Source organism: Octodon degus, unplaced genomic scaffold, assembly GCF_000260255.1.
Source record: "Octodon degus isolate 3935 unplaced genomic scaffold, OctDeg1.0 scaffold00030, whole genome shotgun sequence".
NCBI lineage: Eukaryota > Metazoa > Chordata > Mammalia > Rodentia > Octodontidae > Octodon > Octodon degus.
In genome coordinates, this window is record NW_004524606.1 from 5,427,950 (window position 1) to 5,442,834 (window position 14,885).

At 35.9% G+C, this 14,885-nt stretch overlaps 1 pseudogene; it reads left to right on the top strand.

Annotated features, from left to right (window-relative positions):
* The first annotated feature begins 1,304 nt into the window (after positions 1-1,304).
* Positions 1,305-2,161, top strand: LOC101573696 (annotated as a pseudogene).
* Positions 2,162-14,885: the final 12,724 nt, after the last annotated feature.

Sequence of the window (14,885 nt, forward strand, 5' to 3'; positions counted from 1 at the left end):
TATATGAACAAAGCTACAGACTCTTAAAAGTTGAGTGAAAAGCAGCAAATCACTTATAAAGGTAAACTCGTTAGCATTACAGCAGACTTCACAACACAAACTTCAAAGCATAGGAGAATAAAGAAGAAATCGTAAAGTTCCTAGAATCAAATAATGATGCCAATATTGCAGACCAGAATCTATGGGATACAGTGAAAGCAATCTTAAGAGGAATATTTATAGCTGAAAATCACCATTTTAGAAAAAAAAACGGAATGAATTCAAACAAAAAACCTAATGACTCACCTCAAGATCTTTGGAAAAATAGGAAGAATTCAAGTCCAAAGGTAGTAGAAGAAAGGAAATTATTAAAGTTATAATAGAAATTAGGGAAAGTGAAATATAGACAGAATCATTGAATCAAAGATCTGGGTTTTGGAAAGAATAATCAGAATAGATCAACACTTAGCCAATTTTACAAAAAAAAAAAAGGAATAGAAAAGATCCCATAAAGGCAATTAGAAATGAAAAAGCCAAAATCATAATGGACACTTCTAAAATCCAGATTATTAGCAACTATGTCGTTAAACTGCTCTCTAATGTAAAATCCAAAAGAAATGGGTAAATTCCTAGGCACATACATATTGCTAAAAACAGAACCAATAAGATATAAAAACTTTAAACGACCCAATAACAGGCAATGGAATTCAACAGGTAATAACAAACAAAAATCCTATCAAATAAGAAAAGTCCAGGTCCTGATGGATTCTCTGTCAAATTGTTCAGGAAATTTAGAAAAGATACAGCACCAATACACCTCAAACTCCTTAACACATTAAGAGGGGAAGGAGTAGTCCCCAAAATCATTTCCAGAGGTAAGCATTACCCTGATTTCCAGGACTGAAAAGACCTCAGCCCTGTTCATTGAATATAAATACAAAGAGTTAAACAAAAAACTCTACACAAGGAATAAAAGATCTAAGCATACAACTTACTCAGTAAGGTATACCAATCACAGGCACACACAGTCTCAATGTTTCTGTCAAATAAAACCATTATGATGTGTCCTTATCCATCTTATAAGCAGAACTAGCACTGCACATCTTCTGACTCTTTCTCAAAGTCAAAATGACTGTGAAAGATTTTCTTGCACTGAGTAGTTCAGAGTTTCTAGCAGTTGAGGAGGGCAGGCTGGAAAGTTCTGTGGTGAAGAAGGAGGAAGGATTCATGTAGGCATCGGAAGAAGCCTTGATCTGAAATACAAAGAGGGAAGTTGATGCTGGGTACTTTACTGAGGACTGGCATTGGAAAGTCATGAGATCACCATGGAACTATCAATTTCCAGAACAATAGAGATGAGTCAAGAAAATGTCCAAAGAATTCTTCTAGAACTCTACAGGTACTTACTTCAGTTACCAGATTATCACTGAAGTGACAGAAATGTTGCACAATGCCAGTTTACTCATTGATGATGTTGAGGGACAATTCAAAACTCTGACGTTGCTTTCCTGTAGCACACAGCATCTATGGAATTTCATCTGTCATCAATTCTGCCAATTATGTATATTTCCTTGGCTTACAGAAAGTCTTAACCTTTGATCATCCAGATGCAGTGTAGCTCTTTACCTTCCAGCTTTTGGAACTTGACCAGGGACAAGACCTAGATATTTACTGTAGGGATAATTATATTTGTCCTACTGAAGAAGACTATAAAGCCATTGTGCTGAGGAAGACAGGAGGACTATTTGGATTAGCAGTAGGTCTCATGCAGTTGTTCTCTGACTACAAAGAAGATTTGAAACCAGTGTTTAACACACTTGTATTCTTTTTCCAAGTTAAAGATGATTATGCCAACCTCCACTCCAAAGAATATAGTGAAAAAAAAAGTTTTTGTGAAGTTCTGACAGAAGGAAAATACTCATTCCCTACTATTCATGCTATTCAGTCAAAGTCTGAAAGCACCTAGGTGCAGATCATCTTGCACCAGAGTACAGAAAACAGGGATATTAAAAATTACTGTGTCCAGCATTTTTGAGGATGTAGGTTCTTTAGAATATATTTGGAATACTCTGAGCTTGAATCTGAAGGCCATAAACAAATTGAAGCATGTGGTGGAAATCCTGAGCTAGTACCTTTAGTAAAACACTTAGTAAAAAGAAGATCGATAATGTTAAATCGATAATGTTAAGTCATTCTCGATTGATACATAAAACTACTCTTAGTTATTTTTTTGTCTTTTAACCTATCAGTCTTTCACAAATTTGGACCAAGCTGTTAACTGCCAAAAATTGAAAAAGTAGGGATGAGATGAGTGAAATTGTTTCAATGTAGAAACCTATCCAGGTATCAGACACAAAGTCAAAAGACTCAAAGGAATCACATTTACATTAGTCTAATTTACATACTGGAACTTGTAGCAGGTCATTGTGACCAAACTCTCCCCTACTTCAACAAATGTTCTGTCGATCTTTTCAATATAAGACTTCCAGAAATTTTTATCTGGGTATTTTCTTACTACTACTATAGGCAGTTTGCCCAGTCACCTTCAGTGTCACACCAATGACTACTTGGGAACACTGTGTTTAGCAGATTGGCCCAGAGATGACACCACTACTTTCTGCTACTAAGAATATCTTAGCATCCTCTCTGGAAGCCCTGTTACTAAAGCATTCTGGGAGAAGGTAGAGTGAAAAATAGTAACCAGATCCTTTTTGCTACCCTCTACCTTTTCTTTTCCCTTCATTGCCACCCCACAAATCTGCTATTTTAACTAAGGAATCTTTACCTAATGAAATTTATATGCTAATTCTTTTTCCCATTTACAACATATTTATACCTCAAACTTATTAGTATTTCATTTTAAAAAGAAAAAAAGAATGTATAGAATAAGCATTTAAGGAGGGAGCCTCTGAACCTGGATGTATTTCTCCACTAGAGATAGTGAAGATCTTTATAAGACTATATGTGGGCTTGGGAGATAGTTCAGTGGCATAAACACATGCCTGGCAAGCAGGAGGTCTTCAGTTCAATTTCTATACCCCCCAAAGGCTGTTTACTTATCACTTGTACAAAAATGGAAATATATCCTTTTTCTTCTTATCCAATTGCTGTCTTCATATCCACCTTGAAGGCAATAAATGTTTGAAAGGCAATACATGTTTTCATAGGAAGAGTAGGACTGGGTGTAGTGGTGTTTGCCTATAATCCCAGCACTGCAGAGAACAAGGCAGGAGGATTGCTGTGAGTTTGTGGCCAGCCTGAACTATATAGCAAAATTCAGTCTCAAAAAGATGGGGGAAAATAGGGAGTAGGTACTTTTACTCTCTGAATGAAGGAAATCAAAGCATTAACTCTCTACCTGACCAGAACTAGTCAAAGGCTAGGCCATTGAGCACTAATTGCTTTTTTAGTGTCTTACCCCTGACCTAGCTGTGTCTTCAGTATAATTTCCATATCCAAACCACTGGAGCTATCTGTGGCAGGAAAGGTAAGAAGAAGAAGAAAATTAAAGACTTTGACTCCCATATTAGAAGTGTTGACATCCAAAAATAAAAGACAACGCTCCCGTTGGTAAGGAAATGACTATGAAAGATAAACATTTTGAATTAATTCAGGAGATGGAAGCAGCCACTATAGCACAACTGGAGAAATGTATGGAAAAACTCTTTTAGAATTGCTTCATAAAGTTTCAAGACTATGGGACAAATACCTTCAATATGAGAGGAAGTATTTGAAAGTATTTCAAAATTTCAGTGGCAGTTTGTCTTACTGCAATACACTTTTAAAAACTAAAACATTCACTATATATGTTTTGATTTCATTTTGTATATATACAGGTGGCTTCATATGCAAAATATTTACAGGTATGTGAAGATACATAATATCAAAGTATGTGTATATGTACATGTACATATTTACGTATTAGTATTATATATGTATATATGTATACATATATGTATATATATTTATTTCCTCTTTCAGGTTAGGAAGGCTAACAGAAGTGACAGTCCAGTTATGATGTGCATACCAGCTGATTTTAAACCCAGATGTTATGTTTTAATAGTATTTTATGTAACAAAGAAACGTGAGCTCCTTGGAGAAACAATGATTCTATGCTAAGAATAGAAAATATGCAAGATGATGCTGGAGCATCTTCTAGGGCCAGAAAATAAGCAAATGTATGACAATAAAAGCCATATTGATGATGCTGTCAGGGGTTCAGGGAAGCTATCTGATAGAACTTCCATTGGCCAAGGCTGGAATGCTTTGAGGAAGAAAATAAGTAAATAATATTACATTAAATTATAATCCTAAGTATAAAATGATACATCTCTATTCCTTCAGCATGAGCAGTGAATACTGACTTCCTTCTACTAAACACAGTGTGAAAGTGATAGAAAAGGAATTACTTTATAGTAAGAAAACCTGAAAATTTTTTTCTTCATCTGCTTTATCAAGAACAATGTCAGTAGCATAAGTCATGTGGACTTCAAATGATGTAATGGAAATAATTCTTCACCTTTTATGGTATTCCTCCCCACAACTCATAACCTCAGTATAATCGTGAGAAAAACATCATACAAAGACCAAATGGGTGGACATTCTACAATGCATCTGACTATATATTTTGAAACTGTCAAAGTCAATAGAACAAAATCAGAGAAAATATCTTAGCAAAGAAGAGTCTACAAAAACAGGGAAATTAAATAAGACATATCCTGGAGCAGAAAACAGGTATCAGGAAAAAAAATAAAGATAATATGAATAAAATATAGGATTTTGTTAATAATAGGGTATGAGTACAAGTTTATCAGTTATGATGAATGTGATTAGTGGGGGTGGCAATGTGTGGAAATTAAGTAGGGAGGGTATGTTAAACACTCTGTACTACCTGTTCCTTTTCTGTAAATCTAAAACTGATTTTTAAAAAGATGAACTCTTAGTAAAAATGTATTGTATTATCATTGAAAACATTTTGTACTTAAAATATTAACTTATGGGAAAGTTAGAGGGATCATACAAACTATTAAATTTAGAGATCTCTCTCTCCTTTTTTTTTTTTTTTTGGCAGAACTGGGGATTGAACTCAGGCCCTTGCACTTGCCAGGAAAGCGCTTATTCCACTGAGCCATCTCCCCAGCCCCTAGAGATCTCTTAAAGGTTAATTTAAACCTGCATATCTACAATCTAATTTTATTTGTAACTATTTGACTTACAATTGTATAATTTTATAATGTTATCCTTATTGGATCAGTTAATATATTCTTGAATAAATAATTGACATGTATATAATTTTTCAAGAGAATTTGCTAGGTCTTTTCTATGCATGATGTTTTAGAGGACACAATTTACCTAATTTATTCAACTTTACTCTTAACATTCCACATTGCATCACTCCCAACATTCCACATTATAGATTATCATAATCAGTGACAATTGCTCATTCACTGAAGTCAAAACCATAAGGACTCTTCAGTGAATTTTGTTATAAAATAAACTTTTATTTTGCAAGGTAGTGAGGTACATATTTAAATTCTGATCTAATGATCTACTAAAATACACATTTCTTTTTTATGTATTTAGTACAGTGTCTACAGAGTCTCACTACACAGATTGGACTCAGTGATTCTCCTGTTTTCAGCTTCCCAAATGCTGGAATTATAAGCAGGCACCACCATGTCTAGTCTCAATGGCCATCTCATCATGTTCCAGGGTTGGGACAGGCACAACACACAGGAGAGTGAACCCCAGTCACTGCACTCTGCCTAAGCAAGTGTTTTAGTCCATTGAGCTATATGGCCAGCCCTAAGTTATACACATTTCTTAATTTCCATATACTTCTTTTAAAGTGTGTTATTACAAGTACTAATTTCTTTTTTCTCTCAGAATAAGATAATCAATGTACAGCTCTTAGCACCAACCTTAGCTTATATTATTACTATTGTTACTATTATTACCTTGTAGTGCCTAAAAAAGGTAATGGTTTAGAAATAGCTTACGAGATTAATAATATTCCTCATTTGCGCAAAACCTAAGGGCTTTTTAATGCTTGATGCATGTGGAAGCACTTTAAAAACCCCTAATATTCTTTGCAAATGTCAAAAGTTAGTATTTTTCTAGGCTTTTTGACGTTCACTCCGACTCCACAATGGTTCTGGGAAGTATTCAGGGAAAATGTTTGACTTGAATTTCAAGTGGAATGGATGGAAATTCTGAGGATGCCCAGTGCATTCCTTCATTTCCACTAGTATGCTCTCTTGGATAAATAATCTAACCTCTCTTATCATCAGCTTTTTCATTTACCCCAGGACAGTCATGTTGTGAACTAATGTACATTAAACACTTAGCCGCAGGTTGATTTTCTAAAACATTATAGTTATTATTATATTGTATTTCTGTCTTTTTTCCTCTAACCACATTCAGACTTTCAAGGGTCAGTTACAGAGTTGGTATATAACAAAAACAGGAATCATTATTTAATATTCTTTATTCAAAATTAATTTTGAACAGAGAATCATTGCTTCCAGACTCCAGATTTTATTTGTTTGCTAAAGCATTTATTTGAGTTGCCATATCCAAATCCTGGAAAAGGTTCAGTGGTCTAGGGAGGGATGAATTAAAACTAAATTTTACCTGAGAGAGTTATTATAATGCTAAATAACTTAAAGAAAATAGTGAGATCATATAAAGAGGTTGCAGGAGACAAAGTCTCAAAATTTTTCAGATCACTTTAAATTTGCATCAATATGAAACACGTGATAGAAGAGTAGATGTCTGCAGAAGGACTTCAGTGAGGTGTTTGCTTACATTCATGTCCTGAGAAGTCCACTTTTTCCATTAAGTAATGGGTTCACTATTTCAAGAATTATCACAAAAATCCTTAGTTACAAAGGTCAATGAGCTGCTCTGCTGCTTATGATTGTAATTGTTCTTATGTGGTTCTAAACAGGAAATGATCTCATTTGAACATAAAAGTTGTAGTCATTTGTGCTTTTTCTTAGGCAAAGGAAGATGGGATTGAAGGGGTAGGCTTAGAAATGTCAGAAGATGAGAAAAGCTCTTAGTTCATTTGCTGGGTGTGCAAAAGTCTTCTTGACTCCATTTTTAAGAAAATGAAAAAAAATATGAGTGCCCACATCTGCCTCCAATCTCCTTTCCAAAGAAATGTACCTCTCTCAATTTGTAGAAAGCTAACTGCTTCTCATGACCACCTGAACAGCAGCCCTACTGGCTCAGCACCCCTTGTGCATTGTCTTGTTATCCATAGGAATGCACCTACATTTTACTGTTTCTAGTTTGCTTCTGATTTCTCTAAGGCATCAACCTGGATTGCCTTCTTGAGCTATTTACAGTCTCTTTCAAGGTAAAATTTGCTATTTTTGGCATTTCTTCACTTTCAAAAAATTGTATTGTTTATGTTACATTGATTCAAATACCATTAATCACATTTTTCTGAGCAGGCTGTTACTTTTTTATTTATTTATTTATTTATTTATTTATTTATTCTTATTTTAGGGAAGGGTCTACAGGGTGTTCAGGGTCTCACTACTAGATTGGACTCATAGTGATCCACCTGTTTACAGCCTCCCAAGAGCTGGGATTACAGGCATGCATCACCACCCCCAGGCTCAACTGCTGCCTCAGAGCACCCCTGCAATGGGGCTGGCACATCAGGCCCTGGGATTGAACCAACAGCTCCTGCACCTGCTTGCAGGGGCCTTAATTTGCTGAGCTATTTGTCTGGCCCTCACACTGTTACTTTTAATGTGTTTTTGTTTTTGTAGAAGAGAGAAATTTATATAGCACAAGTATTATGTGGGACCTCAGTTCTTGGCTAGAGATGCCTCATGGTAGGGTTTACCTGTGTCCCTGATGAGGGTGAAGAATTTAATGGGCCAAAGAGATACAACTCATGGAGCATATTTACCTTTCTTCCAGATCAAATTCAGTGATAGAAACTGGAGAATCTCTATGGAGGCTATCACTTCCAGTTTCAGAAACCCAGCACCTGTGAGAATTCCAACTACAAACCTGATTTTTGAAATTTTTATAAAGATATATTTGTCAAGGGAGAAGAGAAGACTTACTTAATAGACTCTGTGCTATGTGATACTTAAATATCTAGATATATGATCTGTAGCTCTTTATTTGTAATCGTACTCTGAAATCTGCCAATATTAGGGATAGGCTTTGTTAAAAGCAAAAATAGTCAAGCTAAATGAGTTTCAAGATTTTTTTCCTATTTAAGTAAAACATGCCATTGTGATTTTAATAATTTTATTTTAATGGGGGAACAAACGTGAGCCTTGGGAGCTTCAGGGAGTTGCTTGGGAGGGGAACTCTCTGTCCCTTGCCCTCTCCTTCCCCCACCACATAGCAGTAGCCATGCTGAGCCTTGGGAGCCTCGGGAGCTTCAGTAAGCTGCTTTAGAGGGGAGAAACTGCACTGCCACCTGGCCACCTGTTCCTGAGCAACAGTGAGCCTCAGGAACCTTGGTGAGCCACACAGGAAGAACAAAATCTCTCGCACTGCTGCTCTGCCATCCAGGAACATCAGTCTAGAGCAACCCTGGTGCGTGGCTTATCCAGGCTCCTACACAGCGAGTCAGGCAGCCAATGCTGGAAGCTCCTGGATCACAGAAACCATCTTGTCTGGAGGAACCCAGGGTAAATCCACTATATTAAAGGGAAACGCTTTGCATACAAACTTAATTTATGATCAGCTCTGTCATATAACAATAGACTTTGCTCCTATTGTGTTAAGTATAAAATCAATAGTTACCACAGCAGGTCTGTTTCTTTTTTTTATTTATAAAGAATAAAAATAGAGATATAAAAACAGTGCTAGATTGTATAAGATTTCACTAAACAAAGTAATAGGAATTCAACGATGGTTGCTGTACTACATGATACTATCAGTAAATTAGTTGTTCACATTATCACATATAAAACTGTAAAATTCATTCAAAAAACAATAATAAAGAAGCAATAAGAAATTTTAAAAAAAGAATCAAACAATTTTAAGCAGTAAGTGATCCTTTCAAAAGACCAGCAGAAATCGACAATATGATTACCCAAACTATTCTACATATATACCCAAATATAACTTTTCCCCTTCTTTCATTTGTCCTTTCCCTCATTCCAGTTTTTCTGTTCCATTGAGCATTTTCTTTCCCTTTCACAGTATCTGTCTTACCTTTTATATTTTCATTACTCTTTCAGGTTTTCACACTAGAGAGATAATACGATATTTGCATGTGTGGATCTGATTTATTTCAGTTACGAATATAGTCTCTAGCTGCAACTATTTACCTACAAAAGCCTCAAATGTATCTTTTTTATAACTGAATAACACTCCATTGTGTAAAAGGACCATATCTTTCTTATACATTCCTCAGTTGATGAACATTTGGGTTGTTTCCAAGATTTAGTTATGACAAATTGTTCTGCTATAAACAGGGTTGCACATATATTGCTGGAGTATGATTTCAATTATTTTGGAAAAATATCCATGAGGGGAATAGCTGCCTTGAATGGAACTTCAGTCCTAGGATTCTGAGGAATCTTCATACTGATTTCCATAATGGCTGTATCAGTCTGCACTTTCACCAACAGTGGAGAGGGCTTCCTGTTTCCCACAGTCTCTCTAGGTTATGGGATTTTATTGCTTCAATTCTTGATGATAGCCATTTTTTTTTCCAGCACTGGGGATAGAACATGGGACCTTGTGCTTGCTAGGCAAGCGCTTATGCCACTGAGCTATATCCCCAGCCCCGATGATAGCCATTCTTTCTGGCATAAGAAGATATCTCAGTGTTCTTGTAATTTGCATCTTTTGAATGACAAATGATGTTGAATTATATATATATATATATATATATATATATATATATATATATAATTTGTATCTCACTTGTGAAGTGTGGATTCACTCGAGATTTCCATTTTTGATTGGGTTTTTGAATTTTGGTGGCCTGAGTTTTTAAAATTCTTAAACATGCACGGGTCAAACATTCACATCAGCAGGATAGTTATGAATATAGTCAATGATTTGTATCAAGTAGACAGTAATAATATCCCATAAAAATGATAAAAATAGAGTCTGGGGACCTCAGCATCTTACATACCATTGATTTGATATCTAATATTTGGAACAGCTATTGAGACATTAGAAGGATTTTGAATGTCATAACATTTTAAGTTTATAATTATAAAACGCCTAGTTAAGGGATGGTCACATAGCTCAGCAGATTAAAGCACCTGCAAGCAGGTGCAGGGGCTGGGGGTTTGATATGGGCCTGTCGTGCCTGTCCCATCCCTGGGGGCACACTGACAGGAGACTGAGTGTGGTGGCCCATGTCTGTAATCCTAGCTCTTGGGAGCCTGTGAACAGATCACTATGAGTCTGATCTAGTAGTGAGACCCTGAACACCCCATAGACCCTTCCCTAAAACATTTTTTTAAAAAAAGACTAGTTAGAAATTTTTGTAGCTCCATTAGCAGAGATCTCCTTTTTTGTATTTTTTTTTTTAAAGGGCAGGGTCTACAGGGTGTTCTGGGTCTTACTACTAGATCAGACTCATACTGATCTGCCTGTTTACAGCCTCCCAAGTGCTGGAATTACAGGTGTCCAACACCACTCCCAGTCTCAATTGACATCTCAGCACACCCTGGAGGCAGGGCTGGTGCGGCAGGCCCAGGAATTGAACCCTAGCAGAGATCTCTTAAACATGGGCTTTAATACCTTTTTAAAAAATCTTCCATGGCCATTGGGTATTGTATGAAATAAACTGGCCAACTCATTATTACTGGGGGTACATGAATTATAGGATCTAGGAAAAGCACTGAGTTCTCCAGTTGGCAAGTGGAGGCAATGGCTAGATAACTACTGACACATTTGCAAAATCATCTAATTTAACAGGCTTTCTCCTTATATTGACAGTTAACATGAGTTCCCTTGGGCTAAGAGGGGAAGACACATGACCACCTCAATCTGAAATTTCCTCTGACTCCATCATGAACACTTTCTTTTTTCTCTCTCTAGCAGCTTTGGACATTTTTGCTTGGACAGTCCCTTCTCTCTGTCTGGATCCAGAGAAGCATAACTTTTTCTCTCTTTGTTTCTATAGGCTGCTAGTATCACTATTCTCATTTTTTGTCTGTAATTCCATTCTGCATCTTTTCTACTATGAAACCAGACAAATTCATTCCTGCAAACCCTTCTCACTTATGCAGCTTGTGTCTCATATCTGGGGCCCACTGAGCAAGATATGAATTTTTGGTTTTAAGGCCTCGTACAGTCAGCCCTGTCCAAGGAATGTGAAGACAACTTCCCCTGTAGTGGATTTCCTGACATAAGATTAGTCAATCTATTTATTTCTTTTTGAGTTAAATGTGTTTCTTGTATGCAGCATATTGTTGGATTTAGTTTCTTTATCCACTTGTCAGTCTGCTTCATTTTATTTTATTTTATTTTATTTTATTTTATTTTATTTTATTTAATACAGGGCCTACAGGGTCTCACTATGTAGATTGCACTCATAATGATGCTCCTGTTTTTGGCCTCCCAAGTGCTAGAAATACAAGTATGTGCCACCACACCAAGTCTCAATCTTGTCTCAGCATGCTCCAGTGATGGGACTGGCACAGCACAAAGGGGATTGAATCCTGGACACTATGCTGTGCCTAAGCAGGTGCTTTTAGTTTCTGCTTCTTTTGATTGGTGAATTCAGGCCATTTATTTTGATAGTTATAGCTGATATGTATTGGCTAATCTTTGCCTTATTGTTTCCTACAGTAGGATCCCTACTTTTCCCCTTTGCTTGTTTGCTGTACTTGTTTTTTCTCTTCTGTTGCTGTTGAAGTTGTGGTAATCTTTCTCTCTTTATAAAATATCTGTCAGTACTATTTGCAGGGTTGATTTGATTGTCATGAATTTTTTCAGTTTTCTTTGTCATGCATGTTTCTGTTCATTCCATTAAATTTGATAGATGGTTTTGCAGGACATATAAATCTGGGTTGAAATTTGTTTTCTTTCAAGAGCACAAATATCTCACTCCAAGCTCTTCTTTAATTGATGGTCTGTGTTGAGAAATCTTCCATGATTCTGATAGGCTTTCCATTATTGGTGAATTGTTTTTACTCTCTAATACTTTTTAATATATGGTTCTTTTGCTCAGTTTCTGGGATCTGTATTGTTGTGTGTCTTGGTGACAATTTATTTTGTTTATAGCTAGGTGGAGTTCTATATGCTTTAGTTTTATCTGTGTATCAGTTTCTTTCCCCATGCTTAGGACATTTCCTGCTATTATTTCTGCAAACACTTTTTATATCTTTTGTGTGTTTTCTCTAGCTGTTTCATTAATACCTATTAGTCTTATATTATTTTTCTTTACATCATCTTGCAGCTGTTGTATTGTTATTTTCTGATTTCTTATTATTTTTAAGAGATGTTTCCTTTCATGTTCACTAGCTGCAATGCTATTTTCAAGATCTGAAATTTTATCTTCTGTTCCATTTAGTGGTTTTGCCAGCTTTCAATGGAATTCATAATGTCCCAGATATCTGTTTTAATGTTTCACATTCCAAATCTTTCTTGTGTTGTATTCATTAATGTTTCCATGATTTTCCTATTCCCTTCCATTTTTTTATTTGTGTCTTCCTTAGATGTGTCAAACAATTTTTCATGTTTGTTGTAATTTTATTTTCTCCATGAGAGATTATTTCTGATCTGATTTCTTCCATAGCCTGACTGAGTTGTATCACTATCAACTGCTATCATCTCCAATATTTCAAGTATGTAGCTTCCAAGTTCTTCTATGACTTTATCTATTGGACTTGTTTTGGGTGGGTTACAGGTCTGATATTGCTTTTTGTTCATTCCTTTTGTCATTTTTTTGCAATGATGATAGATGGACAGGCTGCATGTCAGCAAGACTCTCCAGAGAGTGTGTGGTCAGGGTATGTTCATAAAAGTTTCTGATCTGTGGTGTTTAATATGGTTTCTACCTCTTTAAGGAGGGGTGGCAAGCCACAGTTCAAAAGGATCCAATGATAATGAGTGCAGCCAGAAGTTGTGCAAAGCTGTCTTGATGGTGGATTGGGGCAGGATAGCACTCTACAAGTCTCCTGCAGGTTGCTGTGGTAGCCACAATTCTCCAGTACTCTTCAGTATTAGGAGTGGTGGCAGAAACCAACAAACTCTAGTGGAAGGCTGGAGAGGCAGTGGCTAGCCTACCAGGACTCTCCAGCAGTCTTCTAAATCAGCAAACTCTGGCAGGTATGTGTGGAGGAGGGGGAGGAAGGGGGGCAGGTCAATTTCTAAATGATGCTTCTTACTAATTGTACTATTGTAGCAAGGATGTCATAAGTGTCATAATCAGTTGTTCTCCCTTGTATTGGTAACAACATTGAGAAGCATTGTGATAATTACTTTGCCACAGCCCTAAACCAAAAGACTGGAAAATTAGCCTAACAGAGAACAATGCCTCACAAAAGATGTCGCTTAAGTACAAACTATTCCTGGAGAGTACTTGATATTAGTAAAATAGCTACTTACTACCTAACCTCGCAAGGATCATCAGAGAAAATAAAATTAAAAACAAACATTTTTTGATTTAGAAAATGTTAAAATGAAAGAGAAAAATGAAATCTCAGATCTCCAATCTACCCAGAGCTAGTCCAGTAGACATAAAAATAGAAGAAATTGGAATTTCAAAGTCACACAACTAAAATTTCTGAAATAATAGTAACTGAAGCAAAGAACCAAGTCCATCAGGCTGTAAATGAAATCAAATCAGAAATAATCTGTCAGGTTAAAAAAAAAGAAAAGAAAGAAAGAAAGAAAGAAAGAAAGAAAGAAGCAATGAAAAAATTGCCCAACACACCTAAAGAAGATATAGATAAAAAAGATCATAGAAAAATGAAGGAAAAATTGAATGGCCAGTATAGGAATGAAATCAAATGCATGAAAAAGAGTTAAAGAGGTACCTAGGAAATTAGAAATTCCACTGACAGCTGGCAAAATCACTTGAATGAAACTAAGAAGAGAGCATTGCAGGTAGGGATCACAAAGGAAAAGATCTCCTAAAAATGAAAAGGAACCAGGGAATAACATTTCAACAGCTGCATAATGATGAAAAAAAAAGACTGACAGGTGTTAACAAATGAGTAGGAGTCAGCACAAATGACATAAAGACTATTTGCCGAAGTAATAGCAGAAAATTTCCCAAGCACAGAAAAAGAATCTGGCATACAGAGAAGTGAGGCATATAGCACTCCAATTAGCATCAACCAAGATAAATCCAACTCCAGAAATATAATAATCAAGATTCTAGATTCAGCACAAGAACAGAATACTTAAAGTTGTTAAAAAACAAAAAAAAACAAAAAACACACCACCTATAAAGGAAAACCTACCGGAATCATAACAGATTTCTCAACAGAAACTATCAAATCAAGAAGAGCTTGGAGACAAGTACTGCAGGTACTAAAAGAAAATATCTTCCAACCCACACTGATGTACTCTGAAAAATTATTTTTCCAAATTAATGGAGAAATATAATATTTCCATGACAAAGAAAAATTGAAGAAAGTCATGACCATCAAAACAGTTCTATAAAATGTACTGAAACATATTCTAGAAAAGCATAAAAATAATACAATTACAATAACAGGAGAAAGCCACAAAGTGGTGAAAACAGTCCAACAGAGGAGAAAAGTAGGGAATCACTAGCAGGAAAGTAACATGAAAAAGATAAGCCAATACATATCCATTACAACCATTAATGTAAATGGCCACAATTATCAATCAAAAGAAACAGATTGGCAGAGTGACTGAAGAAACAAAATCCACCAACATGCTATATACAAGAAACACATTTAACTCAACAGGAAATTCTTATACTG